Source organism: Acipenser ruthenus, chromosome 29, assembly GCF_902713425.1.
Source record: "Acipenser ruthenus chromosome 29, fAciRut3.2 maternal haplotype, whole genome shotgun sequence".
In the NCBI taxonomy this organism is placed as follows: Eukaryota; Metazoa; Chordata; class Actinopteri; order Acipenseriformes; family Acipenseridae; genus Acipenser; species Acipenser ruthenus.
The window spans coordinates 13,174,139-13,200,505 of NC_081217.1; the positions used below are offsets into that span (position 1 = coordinate 13,174,139).

The 26,367-nt window shown below is 40.1% G+C and overlaps 3 non-coding genes and 2 pseudogenes across 3 annotated transcripts; 2 read left to right on the forward strand and 3 right to left on the reverse strand.

The window, feature by feature from the left end:
- Positions 1-2,523: 2,523 nt before the first annotated feature.
- On the forward strand, positions 2,524-2,596 carry trnar-ccu (transfer RNA arginine (anticodon CCU)). The gene has a single exon. It is a non-coding gene; the product is annotated as a tRNA-Arg (tRNA).
- A 517-nt stretch (positions 2,597-3,113) lies between these two features.
- trnal-cag (transfer RNA leucine (anticodon CAG)) lies at positions 3,114-3,195 on the reverse strand. Its single transcript has one exon. It is a non-coding gene; the product is annotated as a tRNA-Leu (tRNA).
- Positions 3,196-4,025: 830 nt separating this feature from the next.
- LOC117964537 (small nucleolar RNA U3) lies at positions 4,026-4,219 on the reverse strand (annotated as a pseudogene).
- Positions 4,220-14,665: 10,446 nt separating this feature from the next.
- On the forward strand, positions 14,666-14,746 carry trnas-uga (transfer RNA serine (anticodon UGA)). The gene has a single exon. It is a non-coding gene; the product is annotated as a tRNA-Ser (tRNA).
- Positions 14,747-24,500: 9,754 nt separating this feature from the next.
- Positions 24,501-24,690, reverse strand: LOC131702284 (small nucleolar RNA U3; annotated as a pseudogene).
- Between the last annotated feature and the right edge of the window lie 1,677 nt (positions 24,691-26,367).

Consider the following 26,367-nt stretch of genomic DNA (forward strand, 5'->3'; position numbering starts at 1 on the left):
TAAGGTAACCAAAAACACTCTCTTATCAGCACCTTTAATACCTCTAACATTTACAGAACATAATTTCAATATCATCATTGTATAAACAAGAAAGATAGAAAAAAATGCAAACTTAATCATTTGTTTGTCCCTTTTTCCCCTTTCTTTCTCTCCCACGTTATGCCACTGATAGTCTCCTCTTGTGTTCTCAATATTGTCCTTGTCTTTGATTATATTGTTATCAGCTCCTTTATCTTTGTCGTTGCCCGTGGCAGCCACCTTTCCATTGTTATCTGACTGTACAGCCTGTTCAGGCTTCCGTTTACCGGTCTGCTGTATAATCTCCATTTCATTATCGGCGTTATCCTCCTCTGCAGAGATATCGGGCTCATTTTAAGAAAACTCTGAGCTATACAGGTCCTCTTTAAGACTCCCGTTTTCATCCTGCTGTTCCTCTGTTCTCTCTTTGCTGGCTTCCTCCTCCCTTTCAACATCCTGCTGTTTTACTCTCTGTCCTATAACTATATTGGTATACAAATCTGGGCAAGTTTTGAAAACATGGCCCTCTTCCGCACACAGATTGCAGTGTTTCTCCTCATGGCAGAGAGCAGTTACATGCGGCCCTCCACAGTTCTTGCATTTAGTTACAGAACAACTCACAGCCAGGTGTCCCAGTTGTCCACAGTTACGACACAGCTTCGGCATCCCATTGTATACAACAAACCCACGAGCTGCCCCCAAAGTCACATTACTGGGAAGGTGACGCACCCCACCAATCCCCTCTGGATCCTTAAACCGTTGAATGAGCCACTGACGTGCTCCATTCCACACTTTGCGGCTAGATGAAGTAACTTTGCAGTATCTCTTAAGCCATGTTTCCACGTCATATTCATGAACAGACTCATTATAAAACTGTTTAGTCACAACTTTAATCTCCCGGTCAGACAGAGGTTCAACCAAAAAATGTTTCGGAGGAAGTTCATTCTTTCTCATTCTATATCGTTGTAAAAACTTTTCCATTTTTTCAGAATTGACAAAACTTACATCAAAGCTTGCTTCAGTTCCAGGTCTCTTGATCAAACAATGCAGGTCTTTTGGTGAAGTCTCCAACATTTTCTGGATAATCTTTCTACTGAAGTAGATTCTAGTTAGGTAATTCTCTTCAATTTTGCCGCACAATGTAAGACGAATTACATTGTGCCTCCGCACACCTGGTTGCATCGGCATAACCACAGCTCCTGAAGAAAGCCCCTCCAAATCCCGGCAGAAGACTTCCTCCGAAGCAGGAATGCTTTACACAATCTCTAGATATTTTATCAATTCTGTTGGGGGGGGGGGGGAAATACTGAAATGATCCCTGAAAGTATTGTTCTATGGGCAACTGGCCGACCGTCTCCCTCCAACTCTGAGTGACACCGGTAGCTGTGCCGGTGACAAACAGGAGCACTTTCATATAATGCAATTGCTGTAGCCCAGTGAGGTGTTACAATAACATTTCAAACTCATTCCAGTCTGCAGGCGGTTAAAAGCTTAATTGGGTTCAAGTTTCTCGTATGATTTAAAAGTACGAGCCAGTTGCCTCATTTGCATTGCCTGCCTTCCTCCTTTAAAGTGTAAAGTCCATCAAATGTGTGCGTAAAATCTGATGAATACGATTGCCATTTGACCATAAATATTTTAGTTATATGCATAGTGTTCTGTTGGGCTCCGAGGGTGTTATCTAATAAAACAACGTAATCGGTGAGCGCGTTTGGCTTCACCAAAACGTTGCGGTTTCAAGCCCACGCAGGGACGAGGCATTCTTTTCGTCAATTGCCTTTCTGTCAAGCCAGTAAACCTGTATATAATGAGAAACGTTCAACCACTCTGAAACCCCATAATAGAATCCAATGCCTTTGCAAATGTGTTTTGAAACTGTTCATTTTTCACCCAAATGCGGTTCTCAAATTGTTTTGCCTACTTTTTTATATTGCTGTTATTATTTTTTTCCAGAGTAAGACGAAAAGGCAAACATCCATGAAAAAGTTCAACACTGCTACAGCGCTTGAACTGTCTCAAACGTTTAGCTTTAAAACGTGTACATTGAAAGTCTAACATCTTTAACACAATCATCTGTGTTCCAGTAGCGGGTAATCCACATGGTGATCAATAAAGTGAATGCTGGCTTTGTTCACATATTAGCAAGACGTTTTCAGGATTCACACATATTCTGAACAAGCACTCTAGAATATGGTAATGAAAGGACAGGAAAATAACAGGTTTATTGGCTCTGGTCTTGTATCGTCACCCTGACTACTGTCCGTAAGGAAGTGGCATTAATCCAAACGTAATTATGTAAGGTTACCAATGCGCAAATACGCAGCATATTAAAACTTCTTCACAATCTTAAATCTTCACACATGAATTTCAAATGCTTACCGATAAGTACGGCCCTTTCCCAATGTAACACACGGCTGTGTTTGAACACCGATGGCTTGGATATTTATTAAACCATGATACTATTGTTCCCACTTTAGTACTTCCAAATGGATGCTTCCCATGTCAGCCCTAGTGGCCTAATGGATAAGGCACTGGCCTCCTAAGCCAGGGATTGTGGGTTTGAGTCCCATCTGGGGTGGAGTGTTATAAAAATGAACATAATTATGTTATGTTTTATTGGCATGTGATATTTTGTAGGTCTTGTTATCTGCTAGGTCCGCTCACGCTAGCCACAACGTGTTTGAGTGCTGTGGCAGGAGCAATGAAGCAAGTCAGTTTTTCAGTTAAAATAACTATCTACTTTGTGTTTTGTGGATCGAGCCCGCGACCTTGGCAGTATTAGCACCACGCTCTAACCAACTGAGCTAACCGGCCACACATGAAGTTTGTTATTAAAACCAGAGAAAAACAAGTCCTGCGGACATTATGATTCTACCAAGATGTTAAACTCAACAATAACACATTCAAAGTATTGGAAAGGCATAATTAGAGGCCTCATCTTTATGAGGCAGTTTAACAGTGTGAAGAAAGTGGCGAGGTGCGGGCTTGCGGTGACTTTCTCTCATTTAAAAACCCGTGATTTGAATACTAACAAGAAAAAACAAGTAAAATTACCAAGCATTCGGTGGACGTTTTGGAAATAAATTAAGAAGAGTTGTCAAAAGTGGGATTCGAACCCACGCCTCCATGGAGACTGCGACCTGAACGCAGCGCCTTAGACCGCTCGGCCATCCTGACTTACCTCATTGACTTTGCACAACACTGCAGTACCCTGCTGAACCTCCAATGTCTGACGCTGCAGTAAATCACCTGGTGTTTCTATTAAGGAGGGCGACCTGTTTCGTCGCATTCTATATGGGATCACAAGGACACTCCTCTTACAGAAAGAAAATATACGGCAAACACAGCGATCGCTTCACGGTTAGAAACAAATCAGAACAGTGTTAGCAAATTAACTTCATGAAAAAAAAAACACAGGCATTACATAAATGTTACAGATATGTTTCGTAGACAAAGTTGGAACATAACTGAGTAGATTTCTAAACAATCCGCTAGTAAAAGACATTATCTCAAAGCGCTATCATTTCTTTCCAGCTCTTATGAAAGACAAATATGGTTGCGCATTATATCACAGAAAAAAGGATAATCCTAGCGCTTCATTTAATCCCTCGGGTTGTACCGTATGGAGATAGAAGATCCATTTTGATTCACATTGTAATAGTTTTTGATCGAGATTATCACCTCCTTGAGCTTTAAATATTTTTTGTATGCCACGGAATTTCAGATCTGAAATGGAATGTTTGGCATCTACAAATTGTCTAGCTAGTGGTGAATGGATATCTTTTCTCCTAATTGAACTTTTATGCTTGCTCAATGCGCAATTGTAACTGTCTAGTACTTTTATCATTGTCTATGCACAATACCTGTCATGTAAGCCTATTGGTATCAGACCGATCACAATTAATGTGATCCATGTTTTCGGTCAGATTTATAGTTTTAATCAATCATCGAAAAAGCAGCAGTGCTTTGCAACTGTAGGTCGTCTTTCTTACCTTTTTGGTAAGATACCCACTCAGAACGTGTCCGCATCCTCCAGCCCCCTAAGGAACACTGGAGCGGTCATCAATAACAGCGAGCAGTTGGCCAAAAACGACAATCGCTGTCTCCTTCACGCTCAAAAACAAACACTCTCACTCTTCCTCGTGGATAGCGAGTCCAAACACTTTAAATACGCATTTCGCTAGCAAATTTTTTTTTTCTTACCACTTTCCCTCATTACAATTTTACCATGCAAAAAAACCTCAATTTTATAACACATACCAATACTCATCTACCCATACATACACAGAAATAAAACTCAGCCATCCAACACATCCATCAAACCTTTCCATTTTTCCCTACATTTTCCCTCCCCCATATATACTTTCATTCTCATTACTTTCACCTTCCATTCGAAACAAATAGGCCTCTAATACAGTGGTTTTGTCTTTTTCTTTTTTCAGTGCTATGTTGCTTTTTTCCCATAAAGCCATCTTCCCCAAACTTATGAGTCCAAACAGGTATGTAATGTTCCTTAGGGAGTTTGAACACCCCCTCCCCAAACATAACACAATCCACATCTAAAACCCAATTCCCCTCAAATATTTTCAGCAAACCTGCACATTTCGTCCAGAATTGCTTTGCAAAATAGTACTCCCAGAATACATGTTTAGTTTAATAATCATTACATTTACCTCTTGGACACTGTCGTGGATGCACATCCGTGTCTATGTAATATCTCCCTTACAGGAAGCCTATTTAATGCTCCCAACCAAACCAAATCCTTCACTTCATTTTCCAAATACTTTTGTTGCATTTTCCCCCATTCAATTGATCTTAAATCCACATCCAACTTAACCCCCCACTCATCCCTTATCAGCCCATACATCTTTTTGTGATTTAATAAAATTTCCCTATTTACCAAATTTTTATGCACTTTCAAAAAGGACACTATGATCATAAAACGTCAGCCTGGTTTCTGAATGGGGCACCCTATTATCCCAATAAACAAACTCTCTCAATGAAATCCCTAACCATAATCTCAAAAAATAATGATTTGTGACACTTTCATCAATAAATTCTTAACACATTAGATTTACAAATAAACAATCCAATTTTAAGGGAAAACACGGCACGTCCCTTCCCCCTCCTCCATTTTCCCGTACATAACTTCCCTCTTCACACACTCGTATCTCCCTCCCCAAATAAAAGAAAACACCCCCCTTAACTTTTGTTTGCATCTTACCGGAACCGGAAACACATTGGCAAGATACAGCAACGTAGGTAGGATCTGTGCTTTCAACACCAAAACCTTCCCTGATATGGTCAGTGTCCTGCTTCTCCATATATTCATTCTTTTCTTTACCTTCTCAATTTTTTCTTCACAATTTTTCCTTGTCCCATCCTTCCTGTAGAACCGTACCCCCAAGATCTTTAGCCCGTGCTGACGCTCCTCAACCCCGCCTTTACCCTCAGTTCTCTTATCCCACTTCCCACAATACATCAGATGACTTTTTGTAGGTTCACCTTTGAACCTGTTGCTTGGCCATATAAATCTATCACCTGGAATGCTCTATCCATGTCCCTTCAAAACCTCATTCCTTACAAACTCTGCAAACGATTCAATAAAAATAACATACAACAGCGGCGACCATAGGACATTCCTGCCTCACTCCTTCCTGTTCTATTTTTCCCCACTTAAAAACCCGTTAATTTTCACCCTACTGAAAGCCGCCTTATACATAGTTTTTATCCACCCCATAAAGGTTTGGCCAAAATTCATTCTTTCCATTACCTCAAACAAAAAATCATGACTAACCCTATCAAAGGCTTTCTCCTGATCAATATTCATCAAACATAATGGTACTTCCCTTCCATTTACCCATTCAATTACATCCCTAATTAATTGTAAATTCAAACCACTGTGTCTGCCCACCACTCCACATGTTTGATCCTCATTTATCAATCTAGGCATTACTTTTTTAATCTGTTTGCCATTACTTTACCTAGAATTATTTTCCACACATAACAAAGTAACCGGCCTCCAATTTAATAAATCTTTATCCCCTTTTTTAAAAATTAAACTTATTTCCCCCATCCTCAGTGATTTGGCCATCACCCCATCCTTAAGCATCTCACTATACACTTTAGTAAAATCTCCCCCCCAAAATTTCCCAAAAGCACAAATACAATTCTTTTGGAAGCCCATCACACCCCGGTGTCTTCCCATTCTTTAATGATTTTAAAGGTGCCTCCACCTCTTCCTTGTTTATCCCCTGTCCAAATCTTCTTTTCCCTCCTGACTTAACTTTTTTGTAATGTTACTTAAAAAAAACATCACCCTTCTCCTTATTTCCTCTTTTTCCAAACAATTCCTGATAAAACCTTTGCACATACTTCAACATCTCTCCAGTCTGTTTAATTGACCCATTTTCACTGGTCAGTTCACTAATGACAATTTCTCTTTCTCCCTCACTGTTTGAAAAAAAAAAAAAACCTAGAGCACTTCTCATCCTTTTCATTTTCCTCTACCCTTGCCAGAAAAGTAAATTCCTTAACCTTTTTTTCTAATTTACATCTAATCTCCTTTTTCACCTGTTCATATATTTTAACATTCACCTCCCTCCCCTCATTAAGTTCAGAATTCATATTCCAGTTTATTTTGCAACTGCTTCATCTCATATCTCTCCTATTTCCTCAACTGCTTGCAAAATTGTTGACAGAATTTATCTATTCTCTTTTTTACTTCCTCCCACCATTTTACCAATTTATCAAAACTATCTTGCATCCTCCTCCAATTACCATATAAGGCTCAACTCTCTCTTAAAATCCTCATTTTCCAAAACAGAAATTTTCATTTTCCAATACCCCAGGCCAATGTCTGGGCTTTTCACTTCAATAGAACTGAAGTAACAATTTTTTTTTTTTTTTGTTCCTGGGTAGTAAGTGTTATTTCCTAATTGCTTATGCCTCAAGTATAGAAAATTGCTATTATTCTCCACAAACTTTGCTTTTGTGACCAGGACAGTGATATTTTGAAATTTACCTATTTCCAATGAGAACGGGCAAATTTGTGTCTTCGTTCACAAAGTCAGAAAAAAACAACATATGAATCCAAATTAACATGTATTTATACAAAAGTAATTCAAAAATGACTACAAAAGATTTTAGAAGTGAGTAGTTTTTCGAGATTTACGATTATACTGTAAATCACTTTCACGAATCAGCCCCCGAATGTAGTCTCCCATCATGTTCTCGTTATACTGTCCTTCACTGACAGCTCATCCAGGAGCCTCAAAGCCGTGCTGCTCCATAATGGTAACAAGTACCCGTCTCTTCCCCTGGCTCACTCGGTGCACCTCAAAGAGGATTACAACAGCATCAAGATCTTGCTGGACGCCTTGAAGTATGATGAGTACGGCTGGGACCCCCGGAAGGTGCTGATGCCACCACTGCACATCAAATTGGGCCTTATGAAACAATTTGTCAGAGCTCTAGATAAGGAGTCGGCAGCCTTCAAGTACCTTCAAGACTTCTTCTCTAAGCTGTCTGAGGCAAAGGTCAAAGCCGGTGTCTTCGTCGGACCACAGATAAAGAAGATCCTGGAGTGCAATGAATTCCCCAAGAAGCTCACTAGTAAGGAGAACGTGGCTTGGAACAGCTTTCTCGCAGTGGTTCGGGGCTTCCTGGGCAATCACATGGCCGAAAAACTATGTGGAGCTGGTTGAGACTCTGGTGAAGAACTACGGCACAATGGGCTGTAGGATGTCCCTCAAAGTCCATATCCTTGATGCTCATCTTGATAAATTCAAGGAGAACATGGGCGCGTACTCGGAGGAGCAAGGCGAGCGCTTCCACCAGGATATACTGGACTTTGAACGCCGCTACCAAGGACAGTATAACGAGAACATGATGGGAGACTACATTTGGGGGCTGATTCGTGAAAGTGATTTACAGTATAATCATAAATCTCAAACTACTGACTTTTCTAAATCTCTTGTAATCATTTTTGTATTACTTTTGTATAAATACATGTTAATTTGGATTCATATGTTTTTTTTTCCGACTATGTGAACGAAAAGACACATTCGCCCATTTTCTCATTGGAAATAGGTAAATTTCAAAATATCACTGTCCTGGTCACAAAAGCAAAGTTTGTGGGGAATAATAGCAATTTTCTATACTTGAGGCATAAGCAATTAGGAAATAACACTTACTTCCCAGGAACAAAAATTGTGTTACATAGTGTAATATCATGATCTGAACACCACATGGGGATAATCTTACAATCACTAATTACACACTCTTTATTTACAAAAATGTAGTCTAATCTCCTACTCACACCTCTTGAATTTCTCTAAATATTCTAGAACTGTCCACCAAGGCATAGTCTCCCACCTCCTTTTTCAGATACTTGGCTGAAAAATATTTAATTTACATTTACAACAATCAAATCATCCAGGGAGGTGTTAAAATCCCCCCCCCCCCCCCCCCAAAATAACTTTCCTATTCGTGCTCAGCAACTCGGGTAATTAAGATTTCCAACCTAGCACTCCTACTGGTTGGTGCATACATATTAATCCCCCCTAAATGCTTCCCCATGTTGTGTGTGTGTGTGTGTGTGTGGTTTTTTTTTTTTTTTTTTTTTTTTTTATATATATCTACATACATTAATCTACCTGGTATTATTATTTGTGACTCTTCCAAGAACCAATCAAATCCCCTAAAAACCATCCCCACCCCATCTGCATGCACATTACCAATGCTCCATAGAGAGGGCCCTGCTTTCCATTCTTTTGAAAACCGTTTACAGTCCTCAAAGTTCTTCAAATGGCACTCCTGTAAAACACAAATCTCAAAATCCAGATTCATTAAAGACAAAAACAAAGACGCTCTTTTACTAGAGTACTTCTTTCCTCTGGTGTTCATCGAAATTACTTTAAGGTGCATCATGTTCACAAAGATTAATATTTGTTTATTTGCTTTTACCCTATTCATATTCCTTTTTCTTCCTCGGTCTCTTTTCCTTTCTTTTCCTCTGTAAACCCAATTAATCCTTTAAACCCAATTAATCCTTTGAACCCCTCCACTCCATTTTTTTCCCAGATAACCTTCCGCCTCAGAACTTTCTACCTCCGAATCTTCCATCTCAAACTCACCGACTCCTCGATCACCTGGGATCCACCAATGACCGACACCACTGAACCATCCGAATCCCCAAAGGTCACATCCGATATTTCCTATAAAACTTTCAAACCTATTATACGTTGACACTATCTCCTCGTCAATGTCTATCAATTTCTTTTCCTGGTACTATGTTCTCCTTCCACGCTCTCCCCCCCAGGAAATGTTATTTATGTTGGTATCCAGAATCACCGTACCTTTTGATCCTCCACTATTCTCTTCTTCCATACCCTCAGGCTCCTCGCCCTCCTCTTCGTTTTCATAGGGAGTTAACACCCCAGCCAGCTCAGAATCTGTAAATGAGACTCCTTCCTTGATTTCTCCCTGTTCTTCCGCCTCTCTTTTATCTCTCTCCAATACGACTGCTTTAGTGGGGGCAAACATCTTACTTGTCTCCTTGCTATTACTGACGAGGGCCTTCTGGGTCTTTACCTCCTCCATGGCCTCATCTTTTGCCCTTAGACTTCCACGCTCCTCTTGTCCTCTAGCAACACTTGCGTATGATCTGTTTGGGCATGCTCTGAATAGATGATTTGTCGACCCACATTCGTTGCACGCTCTCGGCTTTGGGCAAGCTTGATCAAAATGCCCTAGTTCTTTACAGTTCAGACATTTCCTCTTCTCACATCTAAACTCCTAATGCCCTACCTCATCACATACCCTGCAAATCTGAGGTTGTCTTGAGTAAACCATATATCCCTTCACTCTCCCAATTCTGAAGGTAGCAGGTGGATGGAAAAATCCTTCAAAACCATTTTCATCCTCCTTCAGCAACACCTCGTACTGCCTCTGACCGTTCCACATACCAAACCTGTCTCTTCTATACATGGGTCCAGATACTATTTCCACATAATCCACCAAAAATAAGTCTACTGCAACATCTGGTACGTTCATATCAAACATGTTCAAGGTTATCAGTCTGTAATTATCCCTCTCCATTGATCTTACCTTGAACTTGTTTACTGGGTGGACTTCTTCATTCTCCATATACTTCACCATGAGCTTCTTTAAATAGGTCTGACACTTCATTGTCACGTCCAAATACTTTTCTCTGCCGTTCCTCTGTATACCCAGGATCTCTTCAAAGTTTACTTCCAGCTGACCAATGATGATTTTTTCAATGAATTCCTCCCTCAGCATCTCCTCCTCTTCCACTATTCCTCGCCAACAAAATCTCGCCGTATTCTTTGCACCAACTCTTCTCTCAAATTTCTTTCGCCATCCTCCCATCGATTTTTCTCTGACATTATAGCAATGATTCCTGAAAGTATTGTTTTATGGGCAAGTTTTGTTTGTATTTAACTAGTTTGGGATTCTTTCTGTTTGTCCTGGTTTTATGACGACTTCATTGAAACTAACGACCGCAATATGTTCTGTCCGGAGTCCATTGGATAAAGCAGCTGTCTTAATTGACGTGCTGCTTTAAAAGCCAGCTGCTGGATGGTGACGGGAGTGTGCCCTTGACAGAGACAGGTTGTGTTTGTGAATGCCAGGAAAAGACAGAGCGCCTTTTGTTTGTTAATTTTAGTTTAAGTTTTTTGTTTTTAGTGTTTATTCCAGTTTGATTGGAAAATGAAATGTTCTACCCACGAATGAGTTGATCCATGGAAGTCGTGATCCGTTAATGCTTGCTGTATGTGGTGAGAACAAAGTAGGTTTGTGTAACTGAGAAAGTATATGGTTAAATCGACTTTTGTAATATATTGGCTCTGTTTTTCTCTCGCGTTGGGCCACTGTTCATTGTTTATGGGCTAATTGATTTTATGATGTATCTATTTTTAGAATTGAAACCGGTAATTCTATTTTAATTGTATTAATTGTGTTGGTGGATTTTAAAACATATGTCTTGTCTGGGGGGTTAATGGAGTGTGAGCTTTGTCTATAGGATTTATCTTAGTTATTCTTTATGGCACTGTCACTCTGTATATAGTCCATTTGTAAATTGTGAACCTTTTCATTTTCAACCATTTTGCTTTGCAGTGTTAATGTTTTTTTGTTTTTCTTTTTGCAAATTGTTGATTTATATATTGTGTTCATGGTGTTATATGGGATTTCTTTATTTTGATTGTTTTGATTTGTGAAATGGTTATTTTTATTGTTTACACTGAGATATTATTGGGGAAAGTGTGTAATTGAGTTGCTTGGGTTTACTTTTTATTTTTTTCCTATATCGTATTGATGTGTTTAGTGAAGTGTCGTTTTAGAATTTGTTTTTGACATTGTATCCTCTCTTTCTCCATTCCTTCTGTTTTTTTAAATTGTATATTTCTTATTAAAGATATAATTGATTGAACTATCCTTGTTTGTACATTTGTCCTATCTGAGATTGGCTGTCCAATTAAAAGGAGCCTGGCCCTGGGTATTACAACTTGACACAGCCGGCAGGATTGGACTCTTTTTTTTTTTTTGTGCTGATCTCGTTTTAGGATAGGTGTAATATGTCTAATGAGGAAGCGGGGCTTATTATAGCTTCTGTGTCAATGATGATCCCGTTTTTGATGGGGGGGGGGGGGACAATTGTAGTGTGGGGGATGTGAGTTTAGTAGAATGGAAGTCTAGTCTTGAAGCTATGTTCAGAATCTATGCATTACTGGAGACTAAGCAGTTGGATATTGTGCTCTCTAGTTTAGATGTGGAAGCAAAAAGGGAAATGCAGATTTTGCCAGATGAAAGCAAATGTATAGTAAAACAAGTATTTGAGAAATTAGAATTGTATGGCGATAAGACAACTACCTCGACCTTACGCTCCCTGTTTTTCAGCTGCAGACAGAAATCAACAGAAAATATTAGGGAATTCTCACTAAGTTTGCAAGAATTATTCTCCAGAATGAAGAAACGGGACTCCAGAGGGATTGGTGATGAAGACATTTTAATCCGGGACCAGTTCTTGAGTGGCTTGCAGGACATGATGTTGCGACAAGAACTACGAGCAAAGATCTTGTTAAATGATGGTTTGTCTTTTACGGATATCCGTAGAGATGCAGTATTGCATGTTGAGGCATTTGAGGGAGAAGAATCTACCGTATTCCAGTGTCAGAGCTCAGTTCAGCAAAAGTCTCAGACTGTGGCTGAAGAAATGCAATTGTTGAGAAGAGAATTGCATGCTGAACTGCAGAGTGACATACAAGGTAAAATGAATGAACTGTCCCAGAGTTTGTTGGGAGAATTGCGTGCGGAGTTGCAGAGCTGGAGATTGACATCTATCCCTACAGAATCAAGAGCAGATGGAGTGAGGCCCTCTCATAATAGGGCGGAAAGTCAGTATTCCACTAATCGTCGACAGTTTAATAGTTATGATCCCCAAGGAAGGTCAATCTGTAGACGTTGTCATCTGCCAGGACATATAGAACGCTATTGTGGGAGGCCAGTAAGTTCATCGATGGAGACTTTAAACTAGCCCGTCCCACCTTGTTGGACCGAACGGTGGGCCATTCTAGTCAAGGTCCAGAAATACCATTGATGGAGGGAGTGATTGGGGATAGTCCTATGGTGGAAGTTTTAATGGAAGGACCTTGTTTGCTGGACACAGGTTCTCAAGTTACCATGTTACGACTGAGCTTTTTTGAACAACACTTTGGGAAGCATGGAAAATATCTGCAAGACCCTACCGCTTGGCTCTCTACATGCTGCTAATGGGTTAGCAATTCCCTATGAAGGTTGGGCTGTGATGGATATTGAGATTGGAAGTGCAAGAATTCCTCAACAAGGCATTTTGGAGGTACAAGATCACCGTTTGCCATCTACACCTGCATTGTTAGGTTTGAATATTATTCAGGAGTATTGGGAGGAATTGTTCCAAAAGAAACAGACCAGTAAGCTTCAAGGACTGTTGTCTGAATGCTTCTGGAAGAAAAGCTTGGGGACAGGTCTTGAAGATATGTGCTAAGAAAATTGGACGAGTTGGTTTTGTCCGTACGACTAACCGTTTTCCCCTCAAGATTCCAGGATTTAACGACATGCTCATCCGAGGCAGAGCTAGAGCTGGTCCCGGAGGGCAGGATTACAGCTGTCTAGTGGAACCCTTGGTGAGCAGCAGTCTTTACTGGTAGGCTGCAGTTTGAATACTGTGGAGAATGGACGACTATTTGTGCGAGTTAGGAATACAGGCAGCGAACCAGTTCTGTTACACAGCCATCAGAAATTAGAGGAATTGTTTTTAATTCAATCTGAGGAGGTGACTGAAGAACATGATTGTTTTTATGGCGCAAATAGAACCAGGAATAGTAGTACGCCTACTACAGACTGAAAAGTTTGCGTTAGGAGAAAATGCTTGTAATCATGATGCTTTTGATCTTTCAGATGTAGAATTAAGTGAGGAGCAGCGGATCCAATTGAAGCAGCTCCTGGATAAATATCGAGGTATTTTTTCCGCCCATGAAGATTGTACTGATTAGAGGAGAAACCTCGAAATGGAGTGAGGTAACCAGTGGTGTACCACAGGGATCAGTATTAGGTCCTCTGCTATTCCTAATCTACATTAATGATTTAGATTCTGATATAGTAAGCAAACTCGTTAAATTTGCAGACACAAAAATAGGAGGAGTGGCAGACACTGTTGAAGCAGCAAAGGTCATTCAAAATGATCTAGACAGCATTCAAAATTGGGCAGACACATGGCAAATGAAATTTAATAGAGAAAAGTGTAAAGTGTTGCATGTGGGCAATAAAAATGTGCATTATAAATATCATATGGGAGTGAAATTGAAGGGAACTATGAAAAAGACCTAGGAGTTTATGTTGACAATGTGGGGAAGCTATAAAAAAGGCTAACAAGATGCTTGGATATATTGTGAGAAGTGTTGAATTTAAATAGAGGGAAGTAATGTTAAAACTCTACAATGCATTAGTAAGACCTCACCTAGAATATTGTGTTCAGTTCTGGTCACCGCGTTACAAAAAGGATATTGCTGCTCTAGAAAGAGTGCAAAGAAGAGCAACCAGAATTATCCCATGTTTAAAAGGCATGTCGTATGCAGACAGGCTAAAAATTGAATCTATTCAGTCTTGAACAAAGAAGACTACGCGGCGATCTGATTCAAACATTCAAAATCCTAAAAGTATAGACAATGTCAACCCGGGGGACTTCTTTGACTTGAAAAAATAAACCAGGACCAGGGGTCATAAATGGAGATTAGATAAAGGGGCATTCAGAACAGAAAATAGGAGGCACTTTTTTACACAGAGAATTGAGGGTCTGGAACCAACTCCCCAGTAATGTTGTTGAAGCTGACACCCTGGGATCCTTCAAGAAGCTGCTTGATGAGATTCTGGGATCAATAAGCTACTAACAACCAAACGAGCAAGATGGGCTGAATGGCCTCCTCTCATTTGTAAACTTTCTTATGTTAAATCGATGGAGTTTCAACAAAGGCATTTGACTTCGGTTCATTTGTTAGCCTATACTGACATCTACAGCATTACAGCGGATGTCGTTTACTTCATTTGACAATAATATGCATAATTTCACCTAAAAATGTAAGAACATGTAGTCGTGGCCGAGTGGTTAAGGCGATGGACTTGAAATCCATTGGGGTTTCCCGCGCAGGTTCAAATCCTGCTGACTACGTTAGCTTTGTTTTTAATTGTATGTGTTCATTGCTAATGTTGAGCCTTAGAAAATGCTAGGAATAAAAATATGAATGCTGAGCATTAGTTTGTAAGGAGCACTGTAGCTTTAAGACGTAGACGGTTTTGAATGTAGAGAGGTTGAAGGTCACAGCGTGAAAAACAAATGAAAAAAAGAAGTGTGCGCATGTGATAACAGTGAAAGGCTACATATGGAAAAAATAAGAAAATACAACTAAAAATGCCAGATCTGTGAGCAGAAAAAAAACTGAGTTGTATGTACAAAAGAAGTGATACGCCTTGCTTTGTTAAAAACTGATTCGGACCGTGGCTTAAAGTTGCAAAAAGAAGAAAGCGGACTGCTGCGTGTTTCTTTTTAAGGGTGCAACAGAAAAATTTGTGTTTCCACCCAGTTCTAAAAAAACAAAACAAAACGCGTTTTAAAACCAGCCTGATATACTATCAAAGGAGGAGACCACGAGAAGACGCCATTACAGAAAAAAATCCATAAGGCTGACCTGAAGCAGAGACGGTGTTAAGCGCGATTTGTTTTGCATTTTTCAGTCCTTTCGGCATATTATAAAGCAAAGCAATAATGTCTGATGAACGGGATGCTCTCCTTACGGAGATAGAAGGAAAGCTATTGCCTTTAGGATTGGACGAGTTAAGAGAGAGATGCAAATTAGTTAAATATCACAGTAAAAGAAGACGAGGGTGCACCAGCAAAAACTCTGTTTTCTGAGAATTGATTATTGCATATTTGGAAGGGGATGATGTAATAAACCTAGAAGATGAGGGAATGTCAGTGCTTCTTGAACTTAACGATCAGCTTGATTGTCTGAGAAGGGAAAGTGGTGCTAATACAGAAACTTCTCCACCGCAGGCAGTAAACAATGTAGAGCCAGTGAATGTAGTAAACGATTCTACCGCATTGCAGCAACAAGTCCGACCTCTGCTGACAAAAGGTGGTATTGCATCTAAAAGCGTTGTTCCTATGGATGCAGTGCCTGTTAATGCTAAAGGACATGCAAATATTCATCCATTATACAGAAAAGATTTGAGAATTGTAGGGCAAATTGGAGAACCCAGCCAGAAAGACAAGTTGAGCTACAGTAGCTTAGAAAGACAGATTGAAAAAGCTCTGTAAAAAGGCTATGATGAAATGGAAGTTGTAGAAGCCGTCATTCAAGCAATTGTTCCAGAGTTAAAATTAAGGAGCTACTTAGAAAGCAGAACTGATTTGAGGTTATCCACTTTGAGGCAAATCTTGCGAACTCACTACATAGAGAAGGATGCAACAGAACTGTATCATTCACTGACCTGCGCTGTTCAAGAGCTGAAAGAGACACCAAATCAATTTCTTGTGCGTGTTATGGATTTGAGACAAAGTGCTTTTTGCTTCAGAAAAAGCCAAATGTGGACTGAGATACAATTGAGCTTGTTCAAAACCAGTTCCTGCAAACAGTGATGACAGGCTTGCATGATGACAACATCAGAGCAGATCTCAAACCATACTTGCAAGACTCAAACGTAGATGATGAGACCCTACTGGAGAAAATGAATATGGTGTACAGCATGGAGAAAGAGAGAAAACAGAAACTGACAAATATTGTAAAGCACCACGAGAAAACACTTGGATGAACAAACTTGATTCTGGAATCAAAGAAATCTGTGAAGCACTACACAACCTGACTAATCAAGTTGCATCTCTCGCCCAGATTTCAAGAAAACAAGCTGTAAATGACACAGGCCAGCCATTGCAGAACCAGAGAGGGACGGTCCAACCAACTGGAGGAAGGTGCTGCTTTTGATGTGAACAAGTAAATCTTGAAGGCAGGTGTGAGCACTGTTACAAGTGTGGCAGCAGCGACCACTGGGCTGTAGGCTGCCGAAGTAAGAGGGAAGCAGTGACGACAGTGCAACAAGTTACTAGTGCTGAAGTGACAGTTGAAACAGATGAAGGTCTGTACTGTACCAATAGCTCTCTTTCAAGGAAGTAGAAGAAGACAGCAAAGCTGGTGAGGCAAATATGTTTAGTACAATGCTCATTAGGAGGAAATACTACATTGGTGTTTGTGGGTCGGTGGATCACAGGTATCAATAGTGGGGCTTGATTAGAAAAACAAATACTTACCAGAAACTGAAATGAGACCTGTTGATGAGTTGCTGGAAGGAGAAACCAAGCTAAAACTGACAGCTGCCAATGGTACAACTGTTCCATATGAAGGCTGGATAGAAGTTGACTTCAGTCTACCCACCAGCAGATGATAGACTCCTAGTTCCATTCCTCGTAAGTACCAGCTCACTGGAAAGGCAAATTCTGGGATTCAATGTAATTGAACAATTGGTGCTGAGCGGTCTATCAACAGACAAAGGAGCATCACTCACGCAGTGTGTGCAAAGCTTGAGCTCAGCTTTAGAAGTGGGGACTAAGAAAGCCAGAACTCTTCTCGGTTAGCTGAAGAAACAAGAGGGCACATCAAATTCCTTACTAGTGAGACTGGGCCGACAAGACATTGTTATTCCTAAATGTAAAATTGTAGATGTGAAATGTGGGAGATTGAACAAGGCCTTCCAATTGAACAATCAAATGGTGCTTGAACCCAATGAAGAAACTCCCTGGCCTCAAGGTTTACAAGTCAAAGAACAACTTATCCAACTCTCAACAGAAAACCACTTGTGTGTGGTAGTGACCATAGAAAATACAACGGATGAGGACATCACTCTCCAAAATAGGATTGTGTTAGGTCAAAATAGGATAGTGTTAGGTCGATTACACGCTATTGCTTTAGCCTATCCAGTAGAAGTCACCCCACCTGTTCAAAAACAAATGCCACCCCAGTCAAAGCCAATCGCATTCACTCAAGCTGAAGAGGAGCACTGCAGTGAAGAGCCAAAAGAGCTGTGGGACCCGCCAGTAGACCTCAGTCATCTTTCAGCAGCACAACAGCAGACTGTCGGAGAAATGTTGAGTAAAGAGTGCAAGGCCTTTGCTAAAGATGATTGGGACACTGGATGCATTCCGGACCTGAACATGGAGATTACACTTAAAGACAACATCCCTGTAAAAAAAAAAAATACAACGCCATTCCGAGACCTCTGTACCAGGAAGTTAAGAATTACATCTAAGGACCTGTTCAATCGAGGGTGGATTCAGAAGTCATGCTCCTCCTGTGTGAGAAAGAAGGATGGTGGACTTCGTCTATGCGTAGACTACAGGCAGCTCAACCAGAAAACACTTCCTGATCGTCATCCAATTCCTAGAATCCAAGAAATTCTTAAACTTGGGTGGAAATTCATGGTTTACTGTGCTTGATCAGGGCAAAGCATATCACCAGGGTTTCATCAAAGAGGAAAGCAGAGTGTGTACAGCTTTCATTACGCCATGGGGTCTGTATGAATGGGTCCGCATTCCATTTGGACTGACCAATGCACCGGTGGCTTTTCAACGTTGCATGGAAGAATGCCTTGGAGACCTGAGAGACAATGTGTGTGTATCATATTTAGATGACATCCTAGCTTTCAGCAGTGATTTTGAAAGCCACATAGAAAATGTTTGTAAAGTTCTAAGGAGACAACAGCAATGTGGAATAAAATTAAGACCTACAAAATGTGACTTCTTCAAGAGAGGTTTGCTACGTGGGACATGTCGTTTCTGAACATGGATACAGCATGAACCCAAAAGATATTGCCGCAGTCCAAGCACTGAAAACTGAAAAGCCTGCAACACTAAGAGAAGTAAGAAAACTGATTGGCTTCCTGAGCTATTATAGAGGGTACATACCAGATTTCTCCAGACTTGCCAAGCCGATCTATGAACTTTCAATTCCCAGAAGGGGAGGGGTAAGGAGGAAGAATTCAAAAGGGAGAACAGAGGGCAAGTGGTCATTCCAGCCACCACCATCCCAAACAGTAGAATGGACTGAGAGGCATCAGGACATACTAGAGAGGTTAGTGGAAGCCCTGACAAGTCCACCAGTGATGGCATACCCGGATTGTGAAAAAAACGTTTGTGAATGCATGTTGATGCTTCAGGAGGTCTGGGAGTAGTCCTGTATCAGAGGCAGGAGGGTGTACTGAGAGTTATTGCCTATGGATCCCGAACCTTGACTCCTGCAGAAAAAAATTATAGACTTCACTCAGGAAAGCTGGAATTCCTAGCTTTAAAATGGGCCATCACAAAGCGTTTCCGTGACTACCTCTTATATGCTCCTCACTTTACATTATATAGTGACAACAATCCGTTGACCTATATAATGAAGACAGCCAAGCTAAACGCTACAGGCCATCGGTGGGTGGCAGGACTTGCAGATTATCGATTTTTACTTTGAAGTACCGTCCGGGATCTGCCAATAGAGATGCCGACTTCTTATCAAGGAGGCCCACAAAGATCGAAGATCTGATGACTGAATGTACACTGGAGTGCCAGCCTGATACTCGAGCTGCAATAGAAGAAGCACTTGATGCTCAGGAAAGAGGTGGTATTGACTGGATCTCCATTGTGTCGTGTGATGTGGCCACTTTGGCAGAAACTGTATGGGAATGTGAGACTACAGCCCAACTACAGACGACTGAGGACATCAGAGATGCGCAGAAAGAGGACCCAGTTATCAGTAGAGTGGTAGCTCTAAAGCTGCAGAACAATGTCCTGAAAAATAAAGAAAGGCAAAAAGAACCTGCATCAGTAAGACATCTACTGAGAGAGTGGCCTCGCTTACAAGTGGACAAGAATGGAATACTTTGCCGCAAAACAGTAACAAAACTTCAAATGGTCATGCCAGAGAAGTATAAGATGGTAGTCTTCAAGCAACTTCATGAGGAGATGGGGCACTTGGGAGCTGACAGGATGCTTGCTTTAGCCAGAGATCGTTACTATTGGCCGAAAATGAGAGAAGAAATCGAGCACTACATAACTAAATTGTGTAGATGTCTAAAACAAAAGAAACCAAATCGAACAACAAGAACTCCGCTACAAAGTATTGTAACCACTGCACCGTTCGAGATGATCTCCATTGATTACCTGCACTTAGAAAGAAGCAAAGGTGGATATGAATATATTCTAGTCATTGTAGATCATTTTACAAAGTTTGCTCAGGCCTATGCAACATCAAACAAGTCTGGAAAGACTGCAGCACAGAAAATATTCAATGATTTCATCCTGAGATTTGGATTCCCATCGAAGATCCATCACGACCAGGGAAGGGAGTTTGAAAATGAGCTCTTCAGGAAACTGCAAGAATACAGTGGGATACTTAACTCAAGGACAAGTCCCTACCATCCTCAAACGATCCCTGCAGAACATTTTTACCGGACATTACTGAGCATGTTGCGGACACTGGAAGAAGTCCAGAAGTCGAACTGGAAGGATTACCTCAAAGTGGTCCATGCCTATAATTCTGCTGTCCATGAGGCAACTGGATTGTCCCCGTTCTTTCTGCTCTTTGGCCGAGAACCAAAGCTACCAATTGACCTGATTTTTCTGAGAGAACAAGAAATGGAAAAGCAGTCCCATGAAAGTTATGCAGAAAAGTGGAAAACAGCTATGCAGGAAGCCTATGAGATTGCGTCTAAAAACTTTAAAAAATCTGCAGCACGTGGAAACAAGTATTACAATTAGCGAGCTTGGAGTTCAGTTCTGGAACCAGGAGATCACGCGCTGGTAAGAAATTTGTCCGAGAGAGGAGGACCTGGGAAGTTACATGCTCACTGGGAAGATAAGATACATGCAGTGAAAAAAAGAGGGACAGACAGCCCAGTGTATGAGGTTGAGCCATTAGAAGGAAGTGGGCGAATAAGAGTTCTGCACAGAAACTTGCTAATGCCCTGTCCATATCTTGTAGATGGTCAAATCAGTACTAACGCACAGCCAAAACAACAACCCCACAGTCAAAAGATAAAAACACCCTGGTGCAGAGACCACACTGTTTCAGTGAATCAGGAAAATTCTGAAAGCTCTGATGAAGAACCATATGGTTTCTTTATAACAGCACCTAGAACTGTTACAAGAGAAGAAACCAACTTGAATCCAGAAGCAGAGGAATTTGAGCCTGGAATAGAGGAAAGTACTTCTTACCCAACTAGACCACAGATGGAGGAAAAACCTGAAAATGCCCAGCCTGAGGATGAGGAACAGGGTATAAGCAATCACCATCTGTCAGGAGAATCTGACGGTAATGAAGAGGAAGAAGTTGACCCCAGATGCAACACACAATCTGAGAGTGAGACACGAAAGCTGTATACTTATGATAGTTTAGGGGAACCTACCTATCGACCTGCTGACCAGAGAGTACATAGTGTGATGGAGGGACCTGCAATGCTTAGATGGAAACCTGTACTGACTGTCTGGGCTCCACCGAGATGCCACCGAAGTCTGGTCACTTCTGCATGGTAGGCCGAGGATGCTGAACGAAGGACTCGGAGACCTGTTAAATGTTTCATGTTCTTGTAAAAAAAAAAAAAAAAAAAAAAAAGTTAGTTAAATAACGAAAGTTGTGTGGACCATTAAGGTATTTTAAAGTACATGTTTATTTACAATGCCTGACTGACAGTGTAGTTTTGAAGTAAATGTCTAGTTACAGTCCCTAGTAACTACTGGGTTAGACTACCAGAGTATAACTGAACACAAAGGTGACACCTGTTCTTTAGTGAGTTGAAGATAGAGTACCAGTACAGTTAACGGAATTTTGATTGGTACTGTACAAGTATTTGTTATCTAAGTGAAAAGTGGCATGTACATGTTGAAAGCACAGAAAAAAGGGGAGTAAAGTGGTAGATGCCATGCCTGTCCCATCGTTTTGTTGGGTGGCCAACCAACATAACTGTAGGCCAATTTAAACTCCTGAAAAACAAGAAAAATAGGACAATTTTTACCGTTTCTTGTATTTATGCCTGAAGTATTGAGATGAAAGAAAACTTGCCACACACCACTTTAAGGTTAAATAGTTTATTATTGTTAATTTAAAAAAAAAAATCTTTTGACAACATTTTTATTTTCTTAGTAGGGGAGGGTGTTCAGCCGTAGAAAATGCTAGGAATAAAAATATGAATGTTGAGCATTAGTTTGTAAGGAGCACTGTACCTTTTAAGATGTAGACGGTTTTGAACGTAGAGAGGTTGAAGGTCACAGCGTGAAAAACGAACGAAAAAAAGAAGTGTGTGCATGTGATAACAGTGAATGGCTACATATGGGGAAAAAAATAAGAAAATACAACTAAAAATGCCAGATCTGTGAGCAGAAGAAAAACTGAGTTGTATGTACAAAAGAAGTGATACGCCTTGCTTTGTTAAAAACTGTTTCGGACCGTGGCTTAAAGTTGCAAAAAGAAGAAGAAAGTGGACTGCTGCGTGTTTCTTTTTAAGGGTGCAACACTAATACATGTTTAAATGTCAGGAATCTGAAACATTACTGGTTGTACTTCATATCGCACCGGTTCATTTTGTCAAAGAATGTTCATTTTGGCACCATTCCAAATGCTGTGGTTTCTTTAAAGAAGAAAAGTCAGGGCGTGTACGAGGATCAAACCCGCGACCTTGGCGTTATTAGCACCACCAACCACACACATGAAGCTTGTTACTAAAACCCGAGAAAAGTCCTGCGGACATTATGATTACCAAGATGTTATAAACTGAACAATAACACATTCAAAGTATTGGAAAGGCATAATTAGAGGCCTCATCTTTTGAGGCAGTTTAACACTGTGAAGAAAGTGGCGAGGTGCGGGCTTGCGGTGACTTTCTCTCATTTAAAAACCCATGATTTGAATACTAACAAGAAAAACAAGTAAAATTACCAAGCATTCGGTGGACGTTTTAGAAATAAATTTACAAGAAGATTTGTCAGAGTGGGATTCGAACCCACACCTCCATGGAGACTGCGACCTGAATGCAGCGCCTTAGACCGCTTGGCCATCCTTATTTACCCCGACGACTTTGCACAACACTGCAGTACACTGCTGAACCTCCAATATCTGACGCTGCGGTAAATCACCTGGCGTGTGCGTGTACGTAATCTTTTTCTGTTTCTATTAAGGAGGGAGACCTGTTTCGTCGCATTCTATATGGGATCACAATGACACTCCTCTTACAGAAAGAAAATATACGGCAAACAGAGCGATCGCTTCACGGTTAGAAACAAAATCAGAACAGTGTTAGCAAATGAACTTCATTAAAAAAAACCACAAAGGCATTATATAAATGTTACAGAAATATTTCGTAGACAGAACATTTGTAACATCTTTTGAGTACATTTCTAAACAATCTGCTAATAACAGACATAATCTCAAAGCGCTATCATTTATTTTCAGCTCTTATGAAAGACAAGTATGCTTGCGCATTATATCATAGAAAACAGGATAATCCTAGCGCTTCATTTAATCCCTCGGGTTGTACCGTATGGAGATAGAAGATCCATTTGGATTCAGATTGTAATAGTTTTTGATCGAGATTATCACCTCCTCGAGCTTGAAATATTTGTTGTATGCCGCGGTATTTAAGATCTGAAACGGAATGTTTGGCTTCTACGAAATGTCTAGCTAGTGGTGAATGGATATCTTTTCTCCCAATTGAACTTTTATGCTCGCTCATTAATGCACAATCCTAACTGTCTAGTACTTTTACCAACATTCTGTAAATGGCAAGGACAAGAAATCAAATAAATGACATGAGTTGAAGCACAGATCATCACTTGTGAGATACTGTATGTAACAGATGTGCAATGGATGTATTGTTTATTTTTTTGAATGTAATAAGATTGAGTTTTATTGTGTGATTTTTATCATTTTTACTGTTGCACTGTCCCTTTAAACCCCAGGGACACTACTGGTCTCCATTAGTAATTGCAGTGCTAATTCGTAATTCGGCCAGCTGTATAAAAAACAGGTGGGGTTAATCAGCAGGGAGCGACCGGGTTTGAGAGACTTGTGAGCTGAGAGCTGAGAGCACGGGTCGGGGAACTACTGTTTGGTAAGGATTGTAACTTTTCAAGTGTAATACTGAGGCGCTAGAAGTTAATGGTAAACTACTACTATTCATATTGAATAGTTTGGTCCGCTCCATATTGGAGTGGTTTCAGTGAAGTATCCCCCGTGCTCTTAGACGTCGGTCGCAATTGTATGGGGTTGATTACAAAAGAGAATGTGCATTGTCTGTATTCTGAGTTGGTAATTACGATCATGTGAGTTTCTATGTAATATTTGAGCGCTGCATACGAACTTCTTTTAATTGTGTTATTTTAGATTTTTAGTTAGCGTCTTTATCCTAACTGTAATTGTGTATGTGTTTACAATGTATAGTTGAGAGGCCTGTTAACTGTTGATGGCACACCTGCACTTTATCCACCTGTGTATTATCTAAAATAGCCGCTATTGGAGGGTTTAAGCATTAGGCATTTTTTTGGTTGCATGAAGTTTTCTGTTTTTTTGTGAAAATCACTGATTTATTAGGTTTTTTTTTTTTTTAAAGCTGTATGGCTTGTAAAATTCTTAGTTTCAAACGCATTCACAGGCGGCACAATTACGACATGGAAAAAATCCAGTATTTGTCCAGTACACCTAGGTCTCTCGAACTTTTAAATGAGTCAGCCCTTAATAAACACTGTCCGTGTTCATTTCTGTGTATGACATTGTCTATACACAATACCTGTCATGTAAGCCTATTGGTATCAAACCGATCACAATTAATGTGATCCGTAATCAATCATCAAAAAAGCAGCAGTGCTTTGCAACTGTAGTTCGTCTTTCGTACCTTTTGGTAAGATACCCACTCAGAACGTGTCCGCTTCCTCCAGCCCCCTAAGGAACACTGGAGAAGTCATCAATAACAGCGAGCAGTTGGCCAAAAACACTCGCTGTCTCCTTCACTCTCAAAAACGAACACTCTCACTCTTCCTCGTGGATAGCGAGTCCAGACACTTTAAAAACGCATTTTGCTAACATTATATAAAGTTTATTAAATTCAAAACACATTATAATCAATCACAAGACAAAAGGAAACTAAATACAAGTCATAGTCCTTTACATGCTTGGTTACAAAACAAATCCTGACATTTCTAAATCAGTTTAGAAAAACAAATCACCAAGTGAATTAATTTTCCATTTTTTTAAAGCCACAGCTTTACCCAAAGCCAACATGTCTAGCCATACATAATCTCTTATTTTTACAATTACAATTTTACAAAAAATCATTAACAGCAGTCTCAACTTTTAAGTTGTACACATTCCGATTTCTCACTATCCACAATGCCTCTTTTACACAGTTAATAATAATCCACCCTTTTTCACTGGCATTTGTTTTAATCCCCTTCTTTGGCCCATACAGTATCAAGTTCACACACATATCTTGATCTCTAATAAATTTCTTTGACAATCTCGTCACTCTTTTCCAGCATTCTTTTGCATACACACATTCAAAAAACACATGTTGGATTGTTTCTGCAGCTGTACACCCTTTTTTTTTTTTTTACACATTTGTCTGACTTTACCATATGCTTTTTATACAAATGTTCCTTACATGGCAACCTCCCATGCACTGATAACCATGCCAAATCTTTTTGTCTATTTTGCCTTGAATAATTTACATTTTTCCATATGGTTTCCGAGGCACTGTCATTCAAGAGCCCGACTCTGCACAGTTTTCCACTTTTTTTTTTATTAATTCTGTTGCTGACCAATTCCTTTGCATCTTCTCGCAGGTTATTTTGCATTATAAATCTCATTGTTTGTTTTCCTGTATAAAAAAGGCATTTTATCACTATAAGGCACTGTCAGTTTCAGTAAACCCGTTTTCCTCAAAGACTGACCAAAATAAAACCTAGCAAAGAAGCTATATTTTTTTTATTCATTTCAAATGCTGCATTAATTGTGTAACATACAAAATGCACCCATAGAACATAAATAACATTTGGAAAACCTTTTCTACCCTGGTTTCTCTGCACCATTACAGTTTCCCTTTTCACCTTTTCAAATCTCCCTCCCCAGAAAAATTGGAACAAGTGCCTAATTATTGTTCTACTCGTCACCAAGTTGGGTGGGAACACCCTTGCCACATACAATAAAATTGGCATCAATATCATTAACAATCAGTAGTTTCCCTTCTAGTGTCAATTCTCAATTTCCAATATTCAATTTTTAGTTTTCTTAAAACTTCCACCCAATTCTTTATACCGTTAATTTCTCTATCAAACACCACCCCTAAAATCTTTACCCCCTCCTCCTCCACTATTAACACCCTCTCAATTTTCTCTTTTTCTTCCCACTCCCCCATACACATGGCATGGCTCTTTTCAATATTAATTTTAGAACCAGAAGCTCTCCCAAATAGCCTCATAATATCTAAAGCTTTGTGAACAGACTAGTTATCTCTACAAATCAGAGTTACATCGTCCATGTAGGCTACTAATTTCACATCTTGTTGTCCTGAACCCGGAATTATCACCCCTGTTATCTGTTTTGATTTCTTTATTTTTGCTAATACAGGTTCTAATGCAAATATGTACAACAGCGGAGGCAAAGGGCACCCCTGTCTTACTCCAGAATTTACTTGAAATGTCGGTGACAATAACCCATTAACCACCACCCTAACCCTGACCTCTTGGAAAAGCATTTTAATCCATTTAATAAATACTGA